This window comes from Chiloscyllium plagiosum, chromosome 26, assembly GCF_004010195.1.
Source record: "Chiloscyllium plagiosum isolate BGI_BamShark_2017 chromosome 26, ASM401019v2, whole genome shotgun sequence".
NCBI lineage: Eukaryota > Metazoa > Chordata > Chondrichthyes > Orectolobiformes > Hemiscylliidae > Chiloscyllium > Chiloscyllium plagiosum.
The window spans coordinates 12,132,187-12,158,925 of record NC_057735.1 but is presented as its reverse complement, the minus strand read 5'-3'; the positions used below and the strand labels follow the sequence as shown (position 1 = coordinate 12,158,925).

The window sequence follows — 26,739 nt, the reverse complement described above, 5'->3', positions numbered from 1 at the left end:
ATGCATAAACACAACAAGCTTCTTTTTCCCCAAACTAGCTCTTCAGCTACCTTTTTAAAAGTCAGTCGTGTATATGGCGAGACAGTGAAGAGAATGCAGCATTTAGAGAAGACCATTTACTTTTAAGTTTAAAGATAATATATTGCAAATACAAACCATGTCAGTCAACTTTTGAAAGATGACTAGTTAGCTTGACGTTAGGAATGAAACCTGCACATCGGAACCCAATGTGGGTTTTTTTTTGTTTGTTATTGGCACTAAATAAAAGTATCTTGCTGTTATGGTGACCATAAGCGCTCGCCACTTTTTGACTTCCTGAGTTGCACTTTTGAATTTATCTGATGTATATAGGAAAAGCAAAATAAGCTTAAAATCAAATACTGTTTCTAAATTGTAAAACCAAGATGCTAGGGCAACCGTAAAATATTACGGTTTTAAAGGGAAATACGCTGAGCTAGGTAATTTATTTTGGTGACGCTGGTTAATAGCTTTTTTTTTAAAACATAAAACATAGGTATTAAGTTATCTCAGACTGGTATTTTTAGAGTGGTAAGACTGTGCTGTTTTCTGGGTCAGTAGATTAAGGTGCAGAGATGGCTTTTAGTAGAGTGATGTGCTTTTCCTGTCAGATGTGGGAGATTAGGGAGAATTTCAATGTTCCTGATAATTGTGTCTCCATGATTGGTTTGGTTGCGCAACCTGTTAGATTGCATGGATTAGTTGGAGTAGCAATTAGAGGCAATGAGGAATTTACAGAATCCAGGGGGTGTGATGGATCGCAGTTTCAGGAATGGAGAAAAACCACAGATGTATTCAGGTACATGGGTAACGTCCAGGAAAGGTAGGAGAGGTAGGCGGGTAGTGCAGGAGTCTCCTGTGTCTAACCCCATCTCAAACAAGTATGCTATTTTGGAAAATGTAGCGAGTGATGGACTCTCAAGGGAATGTAGCACTGACAGTCAGATTTCTGGTACCTAGACTGGCTTTACTGTAATAAGGAGTATGTCAGGTTCCAAGCGATCAATTGTGATAGAGGTCTCATTAGTCAGAGCACAGATAGATATTTCTGCAGTCAGCAACAATATGAATCAGAATAGTGTGTTGCCTCCCTAGTGTCAGGGTCAAGAATGGCTTGGGGAGAGTGCAGAATACTCTCAAAGGGAGGTCATTGTATACATTGCTACCAACAACATAGGAAGAGAAAGGGACATAGTTCTGAAAAGAGAATATAGGAAATAGGATCTCAAAGATAGTAATATCTGGATTACTCTTGGTGCCATGTGCTGGTGAGTGTACGAATAGGAGAATAGAGTAGATGAATGTGAGACTCAGGAGTTGGTGTCAGGGAGTCACATTTTTGAAATCTTCTCTGGGTAAAAGTGACCTGTGTAACAAGGACAGATTGCACCTGAATTGGTGGATGGTGTTGAAAGGAACTCCTGGCATGGTTGGGAACATAGCACTGGTAGCTTTCAGGAAAGACAGAAAAGATGGGCAAGAGAAGAGGGGAAGTGGTATTTTTAGTTAGGGAGCTGTACTTCAGGAAGATATTTCTGGGAATAGGTCCTGTGAAGTTATTTGGGTGAAACTGAGAAATAAGAAAGGGAAGATCACCTTTTTGGGATTGCACTGTAGGCCTCTCAATAGTCAATGTGAAATTGAGAAGCAAATTTGTAAGGAGATTTTGGATATCTGTAAGAACAGTAGCATTTTAATGGTAGGGGACTTTAACTTTCCAAACATACACTGGAATAGTCATTGTGTAAAGGGCTTGGATGGAGAGGAATTTATTAAGAATACACAAGAAAAGTTCTCATTCAGTATGTGGATGTGCCTACTAGAAAAGGAGTAAAACTGAACCTTCTCTAGGGAAATAAAGCAGGGCATGTGACTGTGGTGTCAGTGCGTGAGCACGTTCTAATTGGGAGTAATTTTGATGGTATTAGACAAGAACTTTTGAAGGTTGATTGGAGGGGCTATTCGCAGGCAAATGATTAGAAAGTGGGAGGCCTTCAAAAATGAAATGGTGGAAGTCCAGAGGCAGTATGTTCCTGTTAGTGTGAAGGGCAAGGCTGGTAGTTCTAAGGAATGCTGGATGACTAGAGAAATTGAGGCTCTGGTCAAGAAAAAGGAAGGAGGCATATGGTAGATATAGACAACAGGGATTGAGTGAATCCCTTGAGGACCATAAGGGCAGTAAGAGTATGCTCAAGAGAAATCAGGAAGGCGAAAAGGGGGCATGAGATAACATTGATAAGTAGGGTCGAGGGGAATCCAAAGAGATCCTACAAATACATTAAGGGCAAAAGAGTAACTATGGAGAGAATAGGGCCCCCTAAAGATCAACGAGGCCATTTATGTGTGAAACTGGAAGATGGGTGAGATCTAAACAATGATAAAGTACTTTGCATCAGTGTTTACTGTGGAGAAGGATATGGAGGCTACAGAACTCCAATAAGTAAATAGTGATATCCTGAAAAGCACGTGTTAGAGGTGGTGATGCTGGACGTCTTAAACGTGGATAAATTCCTTGGAACTTGATCAGGTATATGCCAGAACTTTGTGGGAAGCTACGGAAGTGATTGCTGGGCCCTTTGCTGAGATATTTGTATTATCGATAGCCACAGGTGAGGTGCCAGAAGACTGAAGAGTGGCTAACGTAGTGCTGTAATTTAAGAAATGTGGTAAGTAAAGCCAGGGAACTATAAACCGGTGAGCCTGATGTCAGTGGTGGGTAAGTTGTTGGAGGGGATTCCGGGGGACAGGATTTACAGGTATTTGGAGAGACAGGGACTGATTACAGATAGTCAACAAGGTGTTGTGTATGGGAAGTTTGTGTCTCACTAATTTGATTTTTGTGAAGAAATGACAAAGAAGATTGATGAAAGCAGAGCAATAGACGTTGTCTATATGGATGTCAGCAAGGCATTTAACAAGGTTTCACATGGTAGACTGGTTAGCAAGGTTAGATCACATGGAATCAAGAGAGAGACCTAGCCATTTGGATACAAAATTGGCTTAAAGGTAGAAGACAACTTGCTGGTGGAGGGTTGCTTTTTCAGGCTGGAGTGTTTTGCTGGTTCCACTGCTTTTGCTATTAATGTAAATGAATGTGAATATAGGAGGTATGGTGAGTATGTTTGTAGATGGTACCAAAATAGGAGGTATAGTGGATATGAATAAGGTTATCTCAGAGTACAATGGGACCTTGATCAAATGGACTGAGAAGTATCAGATGGAGTTTAATTCAGATAAATGTGAGTTGTTGCATTTGGTAAGGCAAATCATGGCAGGACTTGCACACTTAATGGTGGGTTCCTGGGGAGTGTTGCTGAGTAAAAAGGTTTTGGAGCGCAGGTTCATAGTTTATTGAAAATGGAGTTGCAGGTAGATAGGGTAGTGAAGAAGGTGTTTGGAATGCTTGCCTTTATCGGTCAGTGCATTGAGTATCAGAGTTGAGATGTCATGTTGCAGGTGTACAGGACATTGGTTGGGCCACTTCTGGATTACTGCGTTCAATTCTGATCTCCCTGCTTATAGGAAAGCTGTTGTTAAACTTGAAAGGGTACAGAAAAAAAATGACAAGGACGTTGCCAGCGTGGAGGGTTTGAGCTATAGGGAGAGGCTGAATAGGCTGAGGCTGTTATCCCTGTAATGTCGGGAGGCTGAGGGGTAACCTTATAGAAGTTTATAAAATCATGAGGGGCATTGATAGGATGAGTAGCCAAGGTCTTTTTCCCAGGGTAGGGGTGTCCAAAACTAGGGCATAGGTTTAAGATGAGAGGGGAAAGATTTAAAAGGGACCTGAGGGGTGCATATTGAATAGTGCATGCTTACTGCCAGAGGAAATAATGGAGGCTGGTACAATTACAGCATTTAAAAGGCGTCTGGATGGGTACATGAAGAATAGGAAGGGTTTAGAAGGATGTGTGCCAATTGCTTGGAAATGGGACCATATTGATTTAGGATATCTAATCAGCATGGATGAGTTGGAATGTGAGGGGTCTGTTTCTGTGCTGTACAACTCTGACTCTGTAAGTATTAACTGCAGCACTGAGGATAATTCCCCAGCTCTTGTTCAAGATCGTTTAGGACCTTTTTATGTTCACCCAATGGGTGTTTAATAATTCATTTGAAGGTGTACCCATGACATTGAACTGCTTCAAAGAAAGTTTATTTTGGTTTTAAAGGCCGATAGTTTGGAGAAAGATTGAGTAACAGAAGGAGTTGCAACATTTGAAGAGGCCCGCAAGGGTAAATAAGGCAGAGTAAGAGGCCGTTTAACTGAAGATTTCAACATGATACATAGAAGAGGAAGTATTTATATTCTGGGCAGTATAAGATCTCCGTTCGGTAGCATTGATCGAGTCACAAGCAACAAGGTCATTGTAACAGTGAAAAAGAAGTTGAAAGCTCGAGGTGAGGGAATTTCTTTCACTGTGGTTCGATGCCATTGTGATTGTTTCTGGGGAAGGTGGCCAAGGTCTTGAAGGAGGTTGTGTTTGAGATTTATCAGAATAGCACTAGTGATACAGGACTTTCAATTACTTGCAGAAACTCCAGAGCTGAGTTATTTTCTTGGATCGTTAAGGTGAGGTTTCAGAGGTGTTCAAGAGGGTTTTGAGAGTGGCATTTACAGACTTGGTAAATTTGGTAACCAGAGAGACATAGAGTGAAGCTTATCAGTAAAACAACCAAAGTGAGATCAGGAAACATTTTGATAGAGCAAATTGTGACTCATTTGGAATCTATTCCCTGTAAAGACGTCCGTAGATAATGTCCAAAAAGGAATTGGATAACAACTACAGTGCAGGAGTATGGGGCAAATGTTGGGAAATTAGTCGAATTGTAAAACCCTATTAAATAGAGCTGGCATGTGCATGTTGGGCTGAACTGGCCCCTTCTATTTTGTGATTCAAGATTGAATTTTGCATCTACATAATGAACAATTCAGGATAAAGGAAAATCCTTTGATATCTGTTTGTTAACCACCACACAGTGCTCATTCAGATCTGGTAGGGTATACTAACTTAAGCCATTGATACATTAATTTGACTGAAGGTTCAGCATTTTAGATTTTATTTTGATGTGAAGGGGCTGGTATACAAATGGAAGTCTGTACGTTAGTGTGACAGGTTATCATGGGACATTGAGCTCTTCTTTACTGATCTGGGTCTTTTAATCTAAGCAATTCAATTGTGAGAATTGCAGATCCAAACGTTTAGCACTCTCACTGTCACAGAATTGTTACAGTTCAGATGAAGATTATTTTGCCCATTGTGTGTCTCCAATGGCTCTTCAAATGGGCAATTTCTTCAATGCCATTCTCCTCGGATTCTTCCATGTTCCTTTTTTTTTTCAAATAACCATCAGATTTCATTTTAAATGTTTCAACTAAATCACTCCTAGAGGTTTTCCCTACCATTGAAGTTGAGCTGAGCATATGATATCCAACAGGCAGCAACTAAATACCGAGGGAGAGGTAAACTGGAAACTCATTCTGCACCAATGCTTTCTAATTTGGGAAACTTCTTAACATCTTTCCAAGTTTAAAGGATTTTGGAGAAATGTATTTTGGCATTTAAATTTCTGCTGTATGATTTTGGTTGCTTGATCTCAGTTAGCTGTTCAAGCAGTTTCCACATTTGCAAATTGCCTTTTGTGACTAAAGGTCTGGACTATGGTAGTTAGTTTATTTTCGTTCTATTTATTGACTGCTCCCTCTTTTTCAAAGGAAGCTGCAGAATAATTATATAGGAAGACATATGCTCCATTCCTGGCTTGCTTCATATGTGGCTGTGCAGGATTCTTGTACCTTAGCCTGATTACAGTGGAATGTGTTTTTTTTTCCATTGAATTGTGGGAGTTGTCTCCCAATGCCTTGTCAAAGTAGATACTATCATGATTCCAATTATAAGAATACTGGGCAACTGGATCTTTATGATCTGGCTTGATAGGCCATAATTGTTTTAAGAATAGAATTTGGAGAAGAGCTATAAATGAGAATATGTGGAGGGATTCGAGGTTTGAATTGAAATATCAAAGCATCTTTATTATACAAACTTGAGAAACACAGGCATAAGCCTAATAACTAAATGGGTATGCTGAACAGGCAAGACAATGATTCAAAACTACATTTCAACTCTAGCAATACCACAGACTGCACTTTAAATGATTGATGTGATCAAGACTTAAATTTAAGTGACACTGTGGGTCACCAAATCTCACTAAAGCTGTGCCTTCTCTTTGTAAAGGATCCAGGTGCTCTGGTTTCCTTCCACAGTCCAGTGATGTGCAGGTTAGATGGATTGGCCATTGTGTCCAGGAATGTGTGGGCGAGGTGGATTAGCCATGGGAAATGCAGGGTTACAGGATTAGGGTAGGGGGTGTAGATCTGGGTGTAATGCTCTTGGTGTGGACTCGATGTGCTGAATTGTCTGCTTCCACACATACATTGTCGGGATTCTATGATCTATGAAGTCTTTGTTCTCGAAGATCTATTTTTGGAGCACCATCAGTCTTTTCCCCTTCATACTGCCCCAATGACTGCTTGTGTTTTGATTTGTTCAATCTCTTCTACTGAGACTGAGTTTCCACTCAAGTGTCTAACTACAATTTATATTTTCAGCTTTTATCAAAGTTATGATGGATCTAAAATGTACTTGTGAAGGGGTGGCCATATAAGTTGTTAACTTCACCATTGCTGAATTTTTCTGCGCTCCAACCTTTTTCAGTTGCTTCTTTATTGGTTTCCTTCACCATGCCCTCAGCTCCATTGAATGAGAAGTTCCTGGGCCTCCCTGCCCTTTCCTTTTTTCTGAAGTACAGATTCACCACACCCCGAGACATCTAAGCCCTGTCTGGAAGTTGCTAACACCAACATTTACCCTTCAGCATTTTCCATCTCTTAGCTGTAAGTAGTGGCACACAGGAAACACACAGATAAATTGAAACCAGGGAACTTTCTGAAACTCCATGCATCCTCATGATGATTTAACCTGCTCTGAGCTATCCCTGATTTAACTTTTAGATTAACTGTCCCTTATTTACTGTTTCTTCTCTGAATTAAGTTGGTTTTACCATTCTTTAGATCTCATTGAATGCTTTTAATTTAGCTTAACTCTCAAAACAATCTATCCCTCCGAGCTGTGATTACTGGCCCAATACGTATTACTAAATCAACATCATAAATTAAGCAGATTATCCGGTCACTCTGACATTGCTGTTTGTGGGAGTTTGTTAAACTCAAATTTGCCACCTTGTTTCCTACATTCCTTAGTATCTACATTTCATAAATACTCTGTGACATCCAGATCATGAAAAACCCCTCATCAATGTGTATCCTTTTCTGTCCCAATCTTGTTACTGAGGTAATCTGAGCCTTTTAGTAGTTGCACCAATATCCTCAGTTCTTTGGAAGTGTGTAGATTTATACAGACCACTCTAGCAGGATTGAACAGAATTTGAATACAAGTCTGAAAGGGGCTGTGATGCGTTTACAACAGTTTGGTCACATCACAATAAGGGAGAATGCTTTTTTAAAAAACTATTTTTCTAATAGTTCTATTAGAACTTCTAACAGCATAGAGTTGATCCCCATAAGACCGATCCAGGTCAGCATTGTCGAATGAAATGAAAGAGGCTGGCATTCCTTACATTTCAGTGGATGAACATGCCATTGTTATGCCCCATTTTAATGCTTGTGCAGGTAGGTTGCTTTAACTGGCAGAGGTTAATTAAGCTCACCATGATGATAATCATGCAACTGACACAATTAATCCCTTCTCCGAACTAATGAGCTGTCATTGACATTGAATACATCTCTCACTTCTTAATACAGCGTTATAGACTGATGCATATTTATCATTGATTCCTATGTTTTAGACTCTTAAGCATCAATGAATTGATCATGCACTCGTTTTTGTACAGTATGGGGTGGGGCAGGGAATCAAACTGATTGCACTCCTATGGAGCTATGTTGACCAAAATGAATTTCTTTGTCTGGTTTCTTTTCAATCTCCAAATTATAGGTTGGCTAATGGTTTGGTTTGCAGCCAAGTAGCCATTTCACAATTGCTTTTTAAGCTTGATTGTATAACTCATGTATTTTCAGTGAACTTGGACCAGCTCTCAGTCTGACTTTCTGGCTTCAAGCCAGTAAAACACACTTTTTTTTATTGGTTCTCACTCCTGGCTGTAAGCTACAACAGCAGGATCTATGTCATTGGCCCTCGCAGAAAAGCACGGCTTATTTTGTTCAATAATGAGGGCTACCTTTCTTCTCCTTTGCCCTCATCAAATTGACTTCATGTTGAACATGTTTGCATTTAGATTAATATTGTGAGGGAGGATTTCACTGTTGGCAGGCATGGAATTTTAAAAGGCCCATCACATGAAAAAAACTGGGTCAAATCTGTAAACAATTCCTGGCTGGCCCCTGGTCAATGAGCCAACTGAATGAACCATAAGTTGGATAATTAGAGAAATATGCAGGAGTTTCACAGCCACCATGCTTATTCACACTAATACTCTGTATTAAGCATATGGTGCAGTGATGTATATTGTATGTCACATATGAACATAGGAATTAGGAGCAGGAATAGGCCATTCAGCACATCGAGCCTGCTCTACCAATCATTAAGTTGATGGCTGATCTGATTGTGGCTGAACTCAGTGTTCCTGTATACCCCCAATATTGATTTTCCTCAGTTAGTTAAAAGATACAACAGTCACAACACACCATTCTCTAACATAGCAATACACATTTCCCCTCTCCATCAAACAAAACACCTCCACCATTTTTCATGAAGCCCACAAACTCTAGCTTTTTGAGGACCAAAGAGTGAAATTGTGATTAAGAATTGAACAAGAACGTTTTGAGAAATATATATATTTTTTAAAATATTAAGAATTCCAAAGTAGGAAGGATGCTTCAAGTCCTCTTTTTCTGTCTCCTGTTTGCAGTCAGTCGAACTCTAATCAGATAGCTACTTTAGTTAAGGCTGTATGTAAGTAGTTGACTTTTATTTGTAAAGATATTTTCCTGTCTGTGTAAAGTCTTTATGTTAGTGAAACGCTGTGTGTGTCAGTTTATAATGGGGAGTTTAGCTCTTCTTTACTGATCTGGGTCTTTTAATCCAAACAATTCAATTGTGTGAATTGCAGGTCCAAACGTTTTGCTCTCATACTGTCACAGAATTGTTACAGTTCAGAAAGAAGTTGTTCAGCCCATTGGCTCTTCAAGTGGGCAATTTAATTAGTGCCACTCTCCTGCCTTCTCCTCATAACACTGCGCATTCCTTCTTTGAAATAACCATCTGAGCCCCTTCAGAATGTTTCAATTGAATTATTGCTTGAGATTTTCCCTGTGGGGAGAGATCTGACTTGTGCATAGTGTCATTTCTTGATAAGCAATTTGAGATGATTGGTCAGTAGTACAGTAATCCAGAATTGCTGAAATAAGTGACATTTTGTCAAAGTCTTGCACTCATCAGGATAATTTGTGAGAAGTAACTATATTTATGGAAAGTAGTACTTCTGCTTTACGCAAGAAGAGTGCTGATAAGTTGGTAAGTGGTCTCTGGTACAGTTGCTGTCATGGAAAATGCCTCAGTTGGATAATAACTGACACTTAACCATCAAACTTTTCCAAGCTACAAGCTTAATATGCAAAAATAAAACAATACTACAGATGCTGGAAATCTGAAACAAAAATAGAAATTGCTCGAGAGACTCAGCCTTTCTGGCAGCATTTGTGGAGTGAAAGCAGAGTTAATTATTTGAACCAAGGACTAATACACAGGACCCTGTTCTTGGAGAAAGTGAGGACTGCAGTTGCTGGAGATCAGAGTCAAAGAGTGTGGTACTAGAAAAGCACAGCTGGTCAGGCAGCATCCGAGGAGCAAGAGAGTCGACGTTTCAGGCATATGCACTTCATCAGAAATCCTGATGAAAGGCTTATGCCTAAAACATCGATTCTGACTTCGGATGCTGACTGACCAGCTGTGCTTTTCCAGTACCACACTCTAGGACCCTATTCTTATCAGATTCCCCTCATCACAACTCAGCAGGTTACCCCTTATTCTCTGGTTCATTTCTTAGGGCAATGCTTAGCCAATCAGAACCTACCATCTGGTTTAAATTGCATGACCATTGACTGTTGGTCATCATCTAACTGGTGCATTTTTCATGATCTAACGCTACTAGCAATTGAAGTCCACTTGCCAACTAATCAGCTGTCTCCTTATAAAATATATTTTATTTTCCCTTTTAATTTGTAATTTTTCTAAGTTGTCCTGATGAGTGTCCAGAACATCCAGAAGAGATGTTAGGAAGCACTTTTACACACACTGTGGTAGATGTTTGGAACTCTCTTCCACAAACCGCAGTGGATGCTGGATCACTTGTTAATTGTAAATCTGAGATAAATAAATGATTAAGCAAAGATATTCAAGTGTATGGGACACTGGCTGGTATTTGGAGTTAGGCCACAGATTGGCCATGATCTCGTTGAATGGCAGAACAGGCTCAAGGGGCTGAATGACCTACTTCAGTTCCTATGACCTATACCCCAGTTCCTGTCTGTTATTAAACGCAATCTTTAGTCTCCAAATCAGTGTTCTGAATCAACATGAAAATAATTGATGGCTTTATTCAGACCTGCATATCTTACTTAATGTGTGTGAAACCCGTGCAGGACATGTCATGCTACAACACGTGCATTACATGGCTGAGTACAACGGTTTGAATCAAATAAACATTGATTTGAAGTTTCTGGGGAGTGGTAAACAATGCTGTATTGCCACTCCAATCCAGTACTCCTTTATTGTAGTCCTGAGTGGGTGCTGACCTTCCAATGACAACCTCTTCAGAATTGAGGGGCATTCAAGATTATTTGAAGGGGAGGTGGTTTTCGTCGACCAGCCGTGTCCGGTTTAGAACACAGAAACTAGTGCCGTATAGTCACTGCATGTTCACTAACTGCCTGGGGAGCTCTGGGACATTTGAAACATCTTTTCAGCAAAGAATGAGTGTGTGAGTAAATGGGTAAATGTGATGAGTGGCAGAAGGGGTAAGATGAGCGAATATGTAGTGGGTAGGATTGTAGGTGGCTAAGGTGACAGCTGGGTGATGAAGAGGGTTTGTTCAGCAGAGTGAGGTGGGGGAGTTGGGAGTTAGGACAGTGAGGTTAAGGAGGGAATCTTGGGGTCAGGAAGTGGGTGTTTGGAGAGACCAAGAAGTTAGAGACAGTGAGTCCAAAGTCAGATATATCATTATTCAACAGTTGGACTAGGATGTACTCACCTGATAGTTTCCTGTATAACTCTTCATGTATTTAAACCAAACTGTCTGAAGTCTCTGTCTCTCTTTCGGAGAGTCCCAGAGTACAGAGAAGTTGCGCACTGGAAATTGCAAACTTCCCAGGCAAATCCCTCTGTATGGGTGTGTCAGGACCTGTCTCTGGTCATACATCTGGTCTCTGACTGCCTGGCAACCAGGTGATCTGGGGCATTGTGTTTTAGAAGCTATGGAATGGGCCAGTTTCAGTTGCTGGTTTCCAAAATGACTGAACTGAAGTAAATTGGGCTTTGTCCCCACTAAATGTGGGTGTCCTGTAACATGGGAAATGAGTCATCTCTTGGCCAGATGGATCCACTTCACTGATTAGCCTGTGTATTTTATTTGGGTCACATTGCTGTGCTGAGGGGCCCAAGTAGAAAGTTGGATCCAGGAGCTGTTTTCAGACAGATCAGTGACATGAGACTTAAGAGGGTCTTAAATTTTCATTTCTTCCCTTGTCATTGTGCATTAAATGTGTCCAGTTTAGGATTGTTCTGTAAAATATTCATTTGACACCTCATTTCCCAAGACTCCACTTCCTTGAGAGAAAGCCTGCCCTTTTTTGATAATTGCAATGTTTCATATAAACTGAATAACATTGCAATATGTTCAGGATATTGCTGTTGGTTATACAGCACACTAGGGATGGGAATACCTTTTTGAGTTCATATGAAACATGATCAAGTGTTTGCTAATGATTCTTTCAGAACTGGCTAAGACCAGAGCCTGTTAAAGCAGTTCCGGATTGTCATTGTGCAGATAATTGGCTGCACTAATGACTGTGAGATTTTCCTCTTGCTGTCTCCACTATGTAAAATTATACACATTTTATATGATGAAGCCTTCCGAAAATATACTTTGTTGTTACTCAAACTCTTCACATTTTTAAAATGCTCTTTGACAGGATGTGGGCACCTCAGCATTTTGATGCCCATCTCTAATTGCGTTTGAGCTGAGCATCTTTTCAGAGGATCGTTTAAGAGTCAACCACACTGTTGTAGGCATGGCGTCACATGTGGTCCAGACCATGCACATAAGAACATTAGAAATAGGAGCAGGAGTAGGCCATTTGGCCCCTCAAGCCTGCAAAACCATTCAACAGGAATCAAGATGGCTGACTACTCAATACATGAACAAATGATATTAATGAATCCCTTTTTTTGGGGTTGAAGGAATTTTCATGGTTACTGAAAGTATTTTTCAAATCCAGGTTTTTTACAATTCCTAGATTTTAAACTTGAACAGTTTTTCTGGTGGTATTTAAATCTTTGCCCGGACAGTACTAGCCTGGGTCTCTAGATTGTTAGTCCACTAAAACCATTCCCATTTTGCCATTTGATCCTCACATTGAAAGAATAGAAACCTGACCTCTGCCAAATGGACCTGGAATTTAAACTGTAGAAACGTAGTCAAGTTGGTGGTGTTGAACTTCAGAACTGGATCCTCATGGCTGAAAGGTGGTTGACTGCGATAAGTCAATTGACGAAGCAACCAGAAGTGACAGTGAGGAAAAGCTGTTGTATGTAACAAGTAGTTTGGATTTAGAATGTTCTACCTGGTTAGCTGGCAGATGCAGATTCAGCAGTAGTACTTGAAAGGCAATTGGATAAATGCATGAAAAAGAAAGATTGTGGAGCACAGGAAGAGAGCTTGAAAATGAATTTACCTGAATTAAAAGAGCTGGCATGGTGGTTCAGTGTTTAACACTGCTGCCTCACAGCACCAGGTACCCAGATTTGGTTCCACCCTTGGGCAACAGTCTGTGTGGAGTTTGCACGTCCTCCCCATGTCTGCATGGGTTTCTTCCCGCAGTCCAAAGATGCGCAGGTTAGGTAGATTGTCCATGGGAAATGCAGCTTTGCCAGGATAGGGTAGGGGAATGGTCTGGGTAGGATTCTTTTCAGAGAGTCATTGTGGACTTAATGGGCTGAATGGCCTGCTTCCACACCAAGGATTCTTTGACATAATAGGTCAAGTGGCTTCTTTCCCTTCTCTCTAATCATTTGAGTTTATTTTGTAAAGCTGATATTTGTTTTTATAAGAAAAGTAAAATAATTCAGATGATTAAATGCCCAACTGTTGTAGTCCAAGCCAACTAAGTGTGCAGTTGAATTTGAGGCTCAGTGAGGGAGGGTAGCTAGACACATATTGATTAGAACCCAAAATCAAAATCAACTCAAATCTATCCTGGTAAACACTTTCTCAAGTGAACCTGGCCCAACAGTATGGGGACAGGAAACTTCTGTGTTTAGCGACCCTCCCTCCTTCACTGAGCCTTGAGGTCATGAGCAAGCTGGACAAAGGAGAGCCAGTGGATATGATCGCTTTAAATTTCCAGAAGGCCTTTGACAAGGTGCTGCACATGAGGCTGCAAAACAAGATAGGAACCTGTTGTATTGAGGGCAAGGGTACTGGTAGGGATAGAGGATTGGCTGACTGGCAAAGAGTAGAGATAAAGGGGTTTTATTTTTCAGAATGTGGAGGTGTTGGTGTTGGACCGGGGTGAAAAAAAGTTTAAAAATCACAACACCAGGTTCTAGTCCAACAGGTTTATTTGGAAGCACAAGCTTTTGGAGTGCTGCTGTTTGTCAGGTAACTAGTGGGGCAGGATCATAGGGCACAGAATTTATAGTAAAAGATCATACAACTGATGTGATATATTGAACAAACCTAATAGGTTCCAAATAAACCTGTTGGACTATAACCTGGTGTTGTGATTTTTAACGTTTTCAGAATGACAGCCGGTGACTAGCGGAATTCTCAAGGATTCAGTGTTGGGACCACAACTATTCACGTGATACATTGAATGAAGGAATTAAGGGCATTGCTGTTAATGTTGCAGATTACACAAAGATAGGTGGAAGGACAGGTAGTGTTGAGGAAGCAAGGAGGTTGCAGAAGGACTTGACAGGCTAGGAGGGTGGGCAGAGAAATGGCAGATGGAATATAAGGTGGGGAAAATGTGAAGTTATGCACTTTAGTAAGGAAGCAGAGACTATTTTCTAAATGTGAAAGGCTTCAGAAATCTGAAGCACAATGGTACTTAGGAATTCTAGTTCAGGAATCTGTTCAGGTTAACATGCAGGTTTGTTTGACAGTTAAGGCATATGCAATGTGAGCATTCATTTCAAAAGGCTTAGAATATGAAAGCAGGGATGTACTGCTGAAGCTGTATAAGGCCCTAGTACCACTGCTTTTGGAATATTTTGAGCAGTGTTTGGCCCTCTATCTAAGGAAGGATGTGCTGGCAGTTGGAGGGGCTCCAGAGGATGTACTATACATAAGAATAATTCTGGGGATGAAGGGCTTGTCATATGAGGAACAATTCAGGATTCTGGATCTGTATTCGATGGAGTTTAGAAGGATAAGGGGGCATCTGATTGAAATTTTATAGAAGACTGAGAGACCTGGATAGAGTTGATGTGGAGAAGATATTTCCAGTAGTAGGAGGGACTAACACTGGAGGTTACAGCCTTGGAGTGAAGGGTGGCCCTTGAGATTTGAGATGGGAAGGATTCCTTCAGCCAGAGGGTAGTGAATCTGTGGAACTCATTACCACAGAAGGCTGTGGAGTACAAGTCATTCAGTGCATTTAAGACAGCGATAGGTTCTTGATTGGGAAGAGGGTCAAAGGTTATAAGGAGCAGGTAAGAGCGGTGTTGAGAAACATCAGCCATGACAATAGACTTGATGGGCTGACTAGCCTAATCCTGCCTCTGTTTTTTTGGTCATATGGTTGATACAGATTTCTGGTAGTTTCTGATGAGCCTTGTCACACAAAGTAGTTAAGAAATCATTTTTCATCAAGATTTATATTTGCCTCTTGAATGTTCCAAGACTGTCTTTCAGGCTGAGCCTGAACCTAGGCATCCAAATAATTTCACTGTAACCCCCAATAAAATTTTAAGTGTGGAATAAGGCTTCAAATTGACCTAAAACAAAAATTGTGAATCACATGAACATGGTCATTTTGATTCAGAAGTTGACTGCTGTTTGATTTATAAGTCTGCATTCCTCCATGAATTTCAGTCCGATAAACCCAAGACACAATTTAAATCATTGATGATGCGACTGTAAGTTAGGTAAGGTGCAGATTAAATATGAATGATAACTAAGAATCCCATGTTATCCTTGGGTGGGCAGTACTGGAGTAGATGTCGGGAGGAAGTGACATTCCAGGAGGTTAATTAGTCTTTTTTTCTCAAGGACAGAACACAGTTTTGTCCTTGCATCAAAGGTTTGTTTCACTGGGTAGAGTGGACCCAGTTTCACAGCTAATGATTTACACAGAACCAAGCAATTTATAGTGCATCATGAGTATTCAAGAAAACAAATATTTAGTAGTAAAGTTAGATCGCCAATTCTTAGTCAAATGAAATTCTTGAATTACTGCATGCCTTCCAAATTCATAGGTTCACCTTACATTGAGTACTTTTTATCCCTTAACATATTCTTAACCCATTTTAATTCCAATTCTTATCCCTACTTTTGATTCAGATTTCAGTATCGGAAGTAGCTATTTAATGACAAATAGTTATTCCTTTTATTGCTCAACTTCTGTCTAAAACACTCCTCATGGTTTGAACTGGATATGTTTTGTATTGACCTCTTGACATAACAGCCCTACTTTGAAAAAAAGGTTTTAATTGGAACGAAAGAATGTAAACACTGCATAAATATGCAGTGGATGTTTTGACTTCTCAAAGATTTAGTTGAAGTGCAACTAGAGATGAAAGTTAAAGGCCCTTGATATTTAATGTAACACTTGGACATGAATAAGGGACTGGGTAAAGGAGAGCGCGTAGGGATTAGAAATGATAAGTTGTCAAGATAAAAACAATCAATCATAAGTAGCATGTCCCATTGAACCTCTGTGGACCACACAGATTCCCAAATAGTTTTGACTGTGGAAATGAAAGACTTATTAGCAAAAATGCTAAAAACAATCACTCAGTTGCTTTTTTTGCACATCTAAATTTAATGCTAAGACATTCTCTTGAGTGAGCTTTAGAAATTTCACTTTCTTCTTAGAGAAACTGATTAATGCTATGGCCCAGCTTCACTGATGGGAAAATGAATGAAGTGGGGAAAACTGTAGCTACTGATGGCCTGCCTGTTTCTTTGCAATATATTGCTTTGGGTAATGTTATAATTCAGCATCTAGTTTGTCCAAATTTTTTTATATATAATCCACACTCTGCCAGATAAAAAATGTCTGTAAGTCAATTAGAGGGCTAGAAAACAAAAGCAAGAATGTACTGCTGAGGCTGTATCAGGCTTTGAGGAGAAAGTGAGGTCTGCAGATGCTGGAGATCAGAGATGGAAATGTGTTGCTGGAAAAGCACAGCAGGTCAGGCAGCATCTAGGGAACAGGAGAATCGACGTTTCGGGCATTAGCCCTTCTTCAGGAAGAAGGGCTAATGCCCGAAACGTCGATTCTCCTGTTCCCTAGATGCTGCCTGACCTGCTGTGCTTTTCCAGCAACACATTTCCATCTCTGTATCAGGCTTTGGTCAGACTGCATTTGGAATATTAAGCAGTTTTCAGCCCTGTATTTAAGGAAGGATATACTGGCATTGGAGGGGGTCCAGAGAAGATTAGCAAGAATGACCCCAGGGATGAAGGGCTTGTCAAATGAGGAGTGGTTGAGGACACGAGGCCTGTATATTGTTCCAATTGCAATTCTAGCTGGTTCGTTCACTAGTTTAATATTGAACATGACATTGGGGCAGCTCAGTGGTTCGCACTGCTGCCTCTCAGCGCCAGGGACGTGGGTTCGGTTTCACCCTTGGGCATATGTCTATGTGGAGTTTGCACCTTCTCCCCATATCTGCATGGTCTTCCTATGAGTGCTCTGGTTTCCCGCCATGCTCAAAGATTGGTCGGTCTGGTGGATTGACCATGCAAAATGTCTACAGTGTCGATGGTGAATTAGCCATTGGAATTGCAGGGTTACAGGGATAGGGTGGGGGGGAGGGGGTGGTGGTTGGATCTGGGTGGGATGTTCTTTGGAGGCTTGGTGTGGACTTCATGGATCAATTGGTCTGCATCCATACTGTAGGGCTTCTATGAGTTTTATGATAGGAAATTGGAGTAGCTTGTAGTCCCTTCAGCCTGCTCTGCTGTTCAGTGAAGAGATGACTGATCTTTCTGTTAAATTCACTTTCCCTCCCTTTATCTCCATATCTCAGATTCTGGCCAGTAGTGTTCAAATATTTACTGATCTCATTCTTGAATATTTTCAATCACAGCCTCTGGGATACAGAACTCCGAAGATTCTCAAACTTCTGAAGATATTCCTTCCCATCCCTTTTCTAAATGGGCGATCCATTATTCTGAGACTGTCACCACCACCCTACCTCTTCAGGTCCAGACTCCATCCAGGAGAAACAGTCTCTCCGTACCTAGCCAACGAAGCCCTCCTATGAATTATACACATTCAATTAGATCATCTCTCATTCTTTCAAACTACAGAAAAAAATTGGCCTTATCTCCTTGATTTCCCCTCCATATTGGTCAGGAATAATTTTTTGATTGTTGAAAAACTTAAAAAAAACACACTTTTTTTGATCAACTTTAGAATAGATAAACTTTCAGGTCCGTTCAAATGGATGCTTTTGAGCTACTACATGTCAAAATAACTAAAACTAAAGTGAAAGGGTAATAATTCGATAAAAATCATTGTGTCCTCGTGGTTTTTCTGGAATTTTGAAAGCATTTGACAAAATGCCTCAAGGCACTTAGTGCAAAGACTGAGGGAATGAAATGGTTGACTAAAGCTAGGAAGAAAAGGAAAGCACAGCTAGTAACGTGTCTCACTTCTCACTGTTGGGGCTTCTCCACATAGATAATTTGGGCATGGAAATGAAGCAACAGTGTCGATATACTGACTATCAATTTAGGAAGTAAGGATATGTAGGTTCGGATGTAGGCAAGTGTGTGGCAAATTTTAATGTACAATATATAATAAGGCAGTACATTTGGTGGGCGGCTTAGAGGGAGCTCGTTTTTAAAAAAAAAAATTGGACTGAAAACATAATCAAGGCTAAAGTTGTCCAATAAAGGAATATGGAGGAGGTGGATATATATCTGGAGGTTTCAGAATGGAAAGGTGGTTGGGAGATGTGAAAGGGGGAAAATTGACTTCCACAGAAAGCAAAGAAATAATTATGAATCTGTACAAGACCCTGGCTAAGTTACAGTTGGAGAACTGCATGCTATTCTGTCAATAGTTAGAGTAAGTTGTGTGGATGAGAGAATTTAGTTACAAGAAGAGTCTTGGGAAAACAAGATCTGTATTTTCAGGATTAGAGAGAATTATATGGGAACATATTGGATAAATTCAAACTAGTGACAGATTGTTATCGCTGTTGGTGAATCTTTTTTAAAGAGCACCATGCAGTTAGGAAGCAACAAAGAGAGAAGCAAAGATTGATTCTCATATTAGATTACTTAGTGTGGGAATGGGCCCTTCGGCCCAACAAGTCCACACTCACCCAGACCCATACCTCTACATTTACCCCTTCACCTCACACTACGGGCAATTTAACATGGCCAATTCACCTAACCTGCACATTCTGTAAACCCTTCATCCCTGGGATCATTCTTGTAAACCTCGTCGGGACTCCGTCCAATACCAGCACATCCGTCCTCCGATACAGGGCCTAAAACTGCTCACAATATTCCAAAGAGAAAGTGAGGACTGCAGATGCTGGAGATCAGAGCTGAAAATGTGTTGCTGGAAAAGCGCAGCAGGTCAGGCAGCATCCAAGGAACAAGAGAATCGACGTTCGGGCATAAGCCCTTCTTCATTCCTGAAGAAGGGCTTATGCCCGAAACGTCGATTCTCCTGTTCCTTGGATGCTGCCTGACCTGCTGTGCTTTTCCAGCAATACATTTTCAGCACAATATTCCAAATACAGTCTGACCAAAGCCTTATACAGCCTGAGCAGTATATCTCTGCAATTGTATTCTAGTAATCTCGAAATGAATGCTAACGTTGCATTTGTCTTCCTAACTGCCAACTGAACCTGCACGTTAACCTTATGAGAATTCTGAACTGGGACTCCTAAGTCCCCTCTTGCTTTAGATTTCCAATTCTTTTCCCCATTATGAAAACAGTCTATGACTCTTCTTTCTAACAAAATGTATAACCTCAGTTTCTCACATTGTACTCCATCTGCCACTTCTTAAACAAAAACTGAAGTCGCTGGAAAAGCTCAGTGGGTCTGGCAGCATCTGTGAAGAGAAATCAGATGCTGCCAGACCTGCTGAGCTTTTCCAGCAACTTCTGCTTTTGTTTCGGATTTGCAGCATCCACCGTTCTTTTGGTTTTTATTTGCCACTTTTTAAACCTCAATTGGGCAATCTCTTTTGCTTTTAATACACTCATCAAATTCTTCCATGGCCTCATTCCTCTACACTCCGGTCTCAGAATCCTAGCTGCCCATGTCTACAACCTTCCAAGGTTCTCTGAGCTCCTCCATGTTTAGCCTCTTGCGCATTCCTGGTTTATATCACTACACCATTTGAGACTTTGCTTCAGCAGCCTTGGTCCAAACATATTAATCACTCTCTACCTTTTAGAGTCAGAGTCATAGAGGTGTACAGCACGGAAACAGACCATTCAGTCCAACTCTTCCATGCCAACTAGATACCCCAACTTAATCTAGTCCCACTTGCCAACACCCAGCCCATATTCCTCCAAACCCTTCCTATTCATATACCCACCCAGAAGCCTTTTAAATGCTGTGATTGTACCAGCCTCCACCACTTCCTCTGCATGAAATTTCTAGTCTTTTTGTTTTAAAGACCATAATACGTAGCAGCAGAAATGAGGCCATTCAGCTCATTGAGTCTGCTCCGCCATTCAATCACTGCTGATGTTTCTTAACCCAATTCTCCTACTTTCTCCCCATAACCCTTGATACTCAAGAAACTATCTATCTCATTGACATGGCCTCCACAGCCTCCTGTGGCAGTGAATTCCATAGATTCACCACTGTCTGGCTGAAGACACTTCTCCTCATTTCCATTCTAAAAGATCTTCCCTTTACTCTAAGGCTATGTCCTTGGGTCCTAGTCTCTCCTACCAATGGAAACAACTTCCCAACATCCACTCTGTCCAGCCCATTTAGTACTCTGTAACTGTCATTTAGACCCTGCCCCCCCCATCCTTCTAAACTTTCTTTGTTTCATTCTTTCTCGTGTCAGAATATTTCTGATACTGAAGTAACTATGTTGGCCAAATCGAATTTGATTGTCAAAACACAGTAGTCAATGCAACGTCTTCATTTGATTCGCCATCGTCAGAGTGAATTGATGTTGCAAAAAAAGTACTCACGCTTCCTCATATATTGAGCTTTTCATTAAGCCTTTTTCTCTCTCTGTCCTCCTTAAAGTCACTTCTATTTTAATTAAATAATCTTTCAACTATCTTGAAGATGCAATCCAGAGGCTATACCCTCCACTTCCTTGCGACTTGTATTTAAAGCTTCCCAATAGAACAACCTCGCTTCCTTTTAAACTTTGCGCCATAACATATAGAAATTTCAACGGGTAGAAGGGAGGCCCTTTGGTTCATTAGATCAGTCCAAGCTTAAAGGCAAAGTGCTATACGAGGGACAAACACAAAACACTGGAGAAACTCAGCAGGTCGAACAGTATCTGTGAAGCGAAATAGAATTTTGAAAACAAAACAGAAATTGCTGCAATAGCTCAGCAGATCTGCAGCATCTGTGGAGAGGAATCAGAGATAACGTTATGGGTTCAGTGTCCCTTCCTCAGAACCCACAACGTTAACTCCGATTTCTCTCCACAGATGCTGCCGCACCTGCTGAGCCTTTCTAAGATTAGATTAGATTCCCTACAATGTGGAAACAGGCCCTTCAGCCCAACAAGTCCGCACCGACCTGTTGAAGAGTAACCCATTCAGACTCATTTCCATACATTTCCCCCTGACTAATGTACCTAACACTATGGGCAATTTAGCACAGCCAATTCACCTGACCTGCATATCTTTTGGACTGTGGGAGGAAACCAGAGCACCCGGAGGAAACCCACGCAGACACGGGGAGAATGTGCAAACTCCACACAGACAGTCGCCCAAGGCAGGAATTGAACCCAGGTCCCTGGCGCTGTAAGGTAGCAGTGCTAACCACTGAGCCACTGTGCTGCCCCAATTTGTTTCTGATTTCCAGCATCCGCAGTACTTTCGGTTTTTACTAGAATTTTGAGTCTGGTAAAGACTCTTCTTCAGAACGGAGTTATTTCCCTTCATATTAAATTATCTCCCTTTCATAAATCCATGTTTATTTTGCTACTGTTTCCTAAACATTAAGTTATCATATCCTTTACAATAGATTCTTCATTTGTTTTCCCATACTGTGGATGTCAGGCTAACAGATCTGTAATTCTTCACTCTCCTTCCTACCTACTTAAATAGTGGGCTATATTTGCTACCTTCCAGTCGTCAGGAATCTCCCCAGAATTCTGAAGATATAGTGAATCCCAAACCTCCTCACGCAGAAAGAATACTGCCAACTTACCAAAGCTAGCCATGTATTTTCTGTGCATCCTTTAACCTGGCCTTGAATTAAAGTGTGTATCCAATTCCCTTTATAAAGATACAATTGACTTTGCTTTATTACTCAGTGGTGTTATGTTAACAAACCTACCAAGCAGCACGGTGGCACAGTGGTTAGCACTGCTGCCTCACAGCACCAGACACCTGGGTTCAATTCCCGCCTCAGGCAGCTGACTGTGTGAAGCTTGCACATTCTCCCTGTGTCTGCATGGGTTTCCTCCGGGTGCTCCGGTTTCCTCCCACAGTCCAGAATGTGCAGGTTAGGTGCGGGGGGCTTGTCATATGAGGTATGGTTGAGGATTCAAGATCTGTACTTGATGGAGTTTAGAAGGATAAGGCGGGGGGGTGGTGCAGTGGTCTCATTGAAACGTAGAGAATACTGAGAGGCCTGGATAGAATTTATGTGGAGAATGATGTTTCCACTAGTAGGAGAGACTAGGACCCAAGGGCATAGCCTCAGAGTGAAGGAACAACCCTTCGTCCTGAAATGAGATGAAGAGGAATTTCTTCAGCCAGAGAATCATTAATCTGTGGAACTCATTGCCACAGAGGGCTGTGGAGCCAATTCGTTTTAGTGTGTTTTAAGACAGAGGTAGATATGTTCTTCATTGGTAGGGGATCAAAGGTTCCAGGGAGAACGCAGGAGAATAGGGTTGAGAAACATATCAGTCATAATCGAATGACGAAGCAAACTCAATGGGCCTATTTTCTAGTCTTAATGTAGGACAGCATAAATCATTTGTTTATGTCAATGAGTTGGAAACAAATCATAAAACTTTGTTTTATTTTCAGCTCTTGTTTGCTACAATGTAATGAGAAGTTAACTAACAAAATTGTTTTTGGTTTTTCAAAACTGTAATAAACTTACTTTATCCTGTAATTTCTTTCAAACATCCTTTATGATTACAAACTTGCTATAATGGTATTTGGATAAACCTTAATTTTGTTTTGTTCTTGGTGCACCAGAGTCTATTGTTAAATGTAACTGCAGGCCAGGCAAACAAAAATACATCCAACTGATCTTAAGCAACAATTATGTCAGGCTCCTATTCATTTAACTGAATACATTCCAGCAAAAAATCAAGTCCTGGAGATGGAATGATGCACAAAATAAGATGCAGCTTTTTGTTTCTAACTTAAATTGCAATCCAGGTTAGGCTGATGGGCTGGAAGGTTTGTCAATCTGGTGATTACCCGGCTCCCAAAGTAAAGTACATGTGACAGTCACAATTCTGTTGTTATTGTGGCAGTGGTATCCACTCCACAGAACTGCTCCAAATTGTTTGCTAAGTTTGTGGTTCTGCGACTGAAAGCAAGAGTGTGCTTCACATGAGAAATGGGACTTCAGCTCCTAGTTAGAAGACAGGTCGTTTCTTTATCCAGCATACCCAAACTGATATTGACAAAGGGTGCACAAAACGCCTTGAGCCTTGGAACAAACATTAATGATTATTTTATGCTAATTAAACATTGAGGGGGGAAAAAAAATTAAACAGTCAGGTGAATCAACTTTCCGAACTTTGTACTTTCTCTGCCATTTGTGCTGACTCTTATGTTAAAGGTTTCATGATTTGGAGGTGTTCGTGTTGGACTGGGGTGAACAAGGTTAAAAATCACACAACACTATGTTATAGTCCAACAGGTTTATTTGGAAGCACTAGCTTTCGAAGCACTGCTTCCTTGTCAGATGGTTGTGGAGCAGAATCATAAAACACAGAATTTTTAGCAACAGGATTGCAGTGTCATGGGATATAATATTAAACAAATTTAGCTTCAGTCTTTCATCTTTTAGAATGATCATGTTAGTTTTGGTTCCTTCATATGTAAATCCAGAACTTTTTATGTAGTTTTTGAGCAAAATAAAATGTAAATCTGCAAGTACAAATTCCCCCCCAGAACTCTGTGTGTGTGTGTGTGTGTGTGTGTGTGTGTGTGTGTGTGTGTGTAGGGAGACAGTCCCACATGCACTCACTCACTCACTCTATGTGGGGGGCGGGTCTGTGTGTGAGAGAGAGAGTGTAATGGGGTATAAGTCTGTGAGAGGGTGTGTGTGTAGGTGTGAGCATATGAGAGAGGATCTGTGTGAGTGTGTGGCCAAAGAGGCAATGGCACCTTAAATCTGGTGCCAGTCCACACCTATGTTCCTACAAAGTTGGTGGTGCATCTCCCAGCACTTAATCACAACAGAGGCGGTGAGTAACAAAAGCCAAGTTGGCTGATCTCATCCAGAGCAAGAATGAAGGGCATCGGAATTCCTAACACCGGGCATAAATGCCAATTAGAGAGCCCTGACTCTGCCCTGACTCAGCCACCTCACCTCTAAATTGCCCTATTGTTCAATGTTTTCCTTTTCAGTGTTGCTGAACATGCAGCTGTACAAGGGTGAAGGTGTCTTTGTGTAGTTATGTTGAACAAAATTGATCTTTTTTGCTTCCAAGTGAGAAAATAGCTGACCTGTGGCCCTCGTTGTTGTGCCAGAGTGGCCGTGGTAAAGCTGATTTTAACAGCAAATACAGCATAATAGACTATTGTGGATCATGTTCTGGCCCCAGTAATCCCAGTGTAGCATTTATTTTTGTCCCTGATATTAAGGTCACTACACTCCATTGCTGCTGAGACAGAATGTCTGCATCTAGTACCGGGTTCTCCAGGAAGCTCTTACCTCCCATGTAAAGTATTCACTTTGCTTTCAGATTTATTCAGTGAAATCTTGATTAGTCATGATTAAGTCTGATGAACTCTTCATGGCCCAATAATTTTATAGATGCTTTCCCACACTTGTGTTTTTTTTAAAGTGTGGATTATACAAGTGCTTATGCAATGAGATGAGCAGTGAGTATAAATTGGAGTATAAATTTTGGTTAATGAGCTCGGTGAGGAATGTACAATATGGTGAATATATAAATGCTCAATCTCCCCTCTTATCTCAGTCTTTATTTTGAAATTCATCACTCTGTTGGTTGAATTTGTGCCCCTTTTGGGTTGACACCAAAATTCACCTTCAGGTTGACGCTCCATTGGAGTACTGAGGGTGTGCTGCATTGTCCTGTCCAATGTGCTGTCTTTCAGATGGAGCATTAAACTGAGGCTCTGTCTTTCCCCTGCAGTGCTCACAAAGCAGCATCCTGTGGGGAAAGTAAGGATTGCAGATGCTGGAGACCAGAGTCAAAGTCTGGCGCTTGAAAAGCACAGCAGGTTAGGCAGCATCCGGGGAGCATGACAGTCAACATTTTGAGCATAAGCCCTTCATCAGGAGTGTGGGAGGGGAAGGGGGCTGTGAATTAAATAGGAGGATGGGGTAGCTGGGAAGGCGATAGGTAGATGCACGTGGGGGGAGTGATGGTGATAGGTCAGAGAGGAGGCTGGAGTGGATAGGTGGGAAGTAAGTTGACCAGGTAGGGCAGTTCAAGAGGGCAGAGCTGAGTTGGAAGGTTGGATCTGGGATGAGGTGGAGGGAGGGGAGATGAGGAAACCAGTGAAGTCGATGTTGATGCTGTGTGATTGGACGATCCCAAGGCGGAAGATGAGGCGGTGGTCTTCCAGGTGTCTGGTGGCTTGGATATGCTGTGGAGGAAACTCAGGACTTCCATCTCCTTGGGGGAGTGGTAGAGTCCACTTTGACCCCCTCCAATCACACAGCAAGAACATCGACTTCACCAGTTTCCTCAACTCTCCTACCCCCACCTCATCTCAGATCCAACCCACCAACTTGGCACTGCCCTCTTGAGCTGCCCTACCTGTTCATCTTCCTTCCACCTATCCACTTCACCCTCCACCTGCATCTACCTATCGCCTTCCCAGCTATCTCACTCCCACCCTGACCTTCCTATTTATCTCAGCCCCCTCCCCAAATTCCTGATGAAGGGCTTATGCCAGAAACATCAGTTGTCTTGCTCCTTTGATGCTGCCTGACTTGCTGTGCTTTTCCAGTGCCACACTTTTTGATAAAGCATCCTGTGGCAGGCTTCATTTTACAGAGGTTTCCTGTTAACTTGACTAATGCTTATTCCTCAACAACAGTGAAACAGTCCAACTGGTTGTTATCAACTTGTCTTTTGTGGGAGCTTACTGTGCACAAATTGGCTGCTGCATTTCCTGTGTGCAATGGGAGTAACTACACTTCAAATGCCACATTTAGAATGGCATTAACTTCACTTCCTTGAAAGGAGTACCCATCCCCAAGATAATATCTTCAGAAATGTCACTTGGTTGTCTGTTTCAAACTGATGGTAGAACATTCCATTGCCATCTAAACTCATTCACATCCACCAACTGCAAAGGCTGTAACGTCCTTTGGGATATTCAGAAGTGTTAATAAAGTGGCTATGCACTTGCAAGTTTTTCCCAGCTCTGTTTGTTGTAGGTGGACTCTGGGTTTTAGTTTGTAGCACTACCTTGTGTTCTGTTTGGCAGTACAGGGGATACAGGATTATTGCCTCTGTGATTATGTCTGTGGCTGGGAAGTGGCCTGCAGTCTGAGCACACTGACCTCTGATTTGTTGAGTCTGCTGACTTGCTATGACGTGATCGTGTGGTGACTATAATTGCAGTCTAATGAGAATATATTTGTTAATAAAATAATGATATGATAAAACTCTAACATTGGCAGATGCGGAGACGCTGAGAGATGATGAAAAAATTACTAAGGAAAGATAAAGTAAAGCCACCATGGTCTTACCAGCCCATATGGCTACTTAGTCTTTCAGATTAAACTGCCACCAGTTCTTTCTCTCTCTCTAACTCTCTCTCTCACACTATCTCTCTGACTCTCTCTCTCTCTCTCTCTGACTCTCTCTCTCTCTCTCTGACTCTCT

General features: G+C 41.3%; 1 protein-coding gene across 2 annotated transcripts in view; it reads left to right on the top strand.

Moving 5' to 3' along the window:
• The window catches only part of slc45a3 (solute carrier family 45 member 3), a 128,764-nt gene that overhangs the window by 61,688 nt on the left and 40,337 nt on the right, over nt 1-26,739 (top strand). Inside the window, exon 1 of one of the 2 annotated variants that reach the window (XM_043716511.1) lies at nt 4,321-4,419. The exons of the other annotated variant lie outside the window; for it this stretch is intronic. The gene's annotated coding sequence lies outside the window, so the exon portion shown is untranslated. Of the gene's footprint in view, nt 1-4,320; nt 4,420-26,739 lie in introns of those variants that run through there. 2 annotated transcript variants of the gene reach the window in all.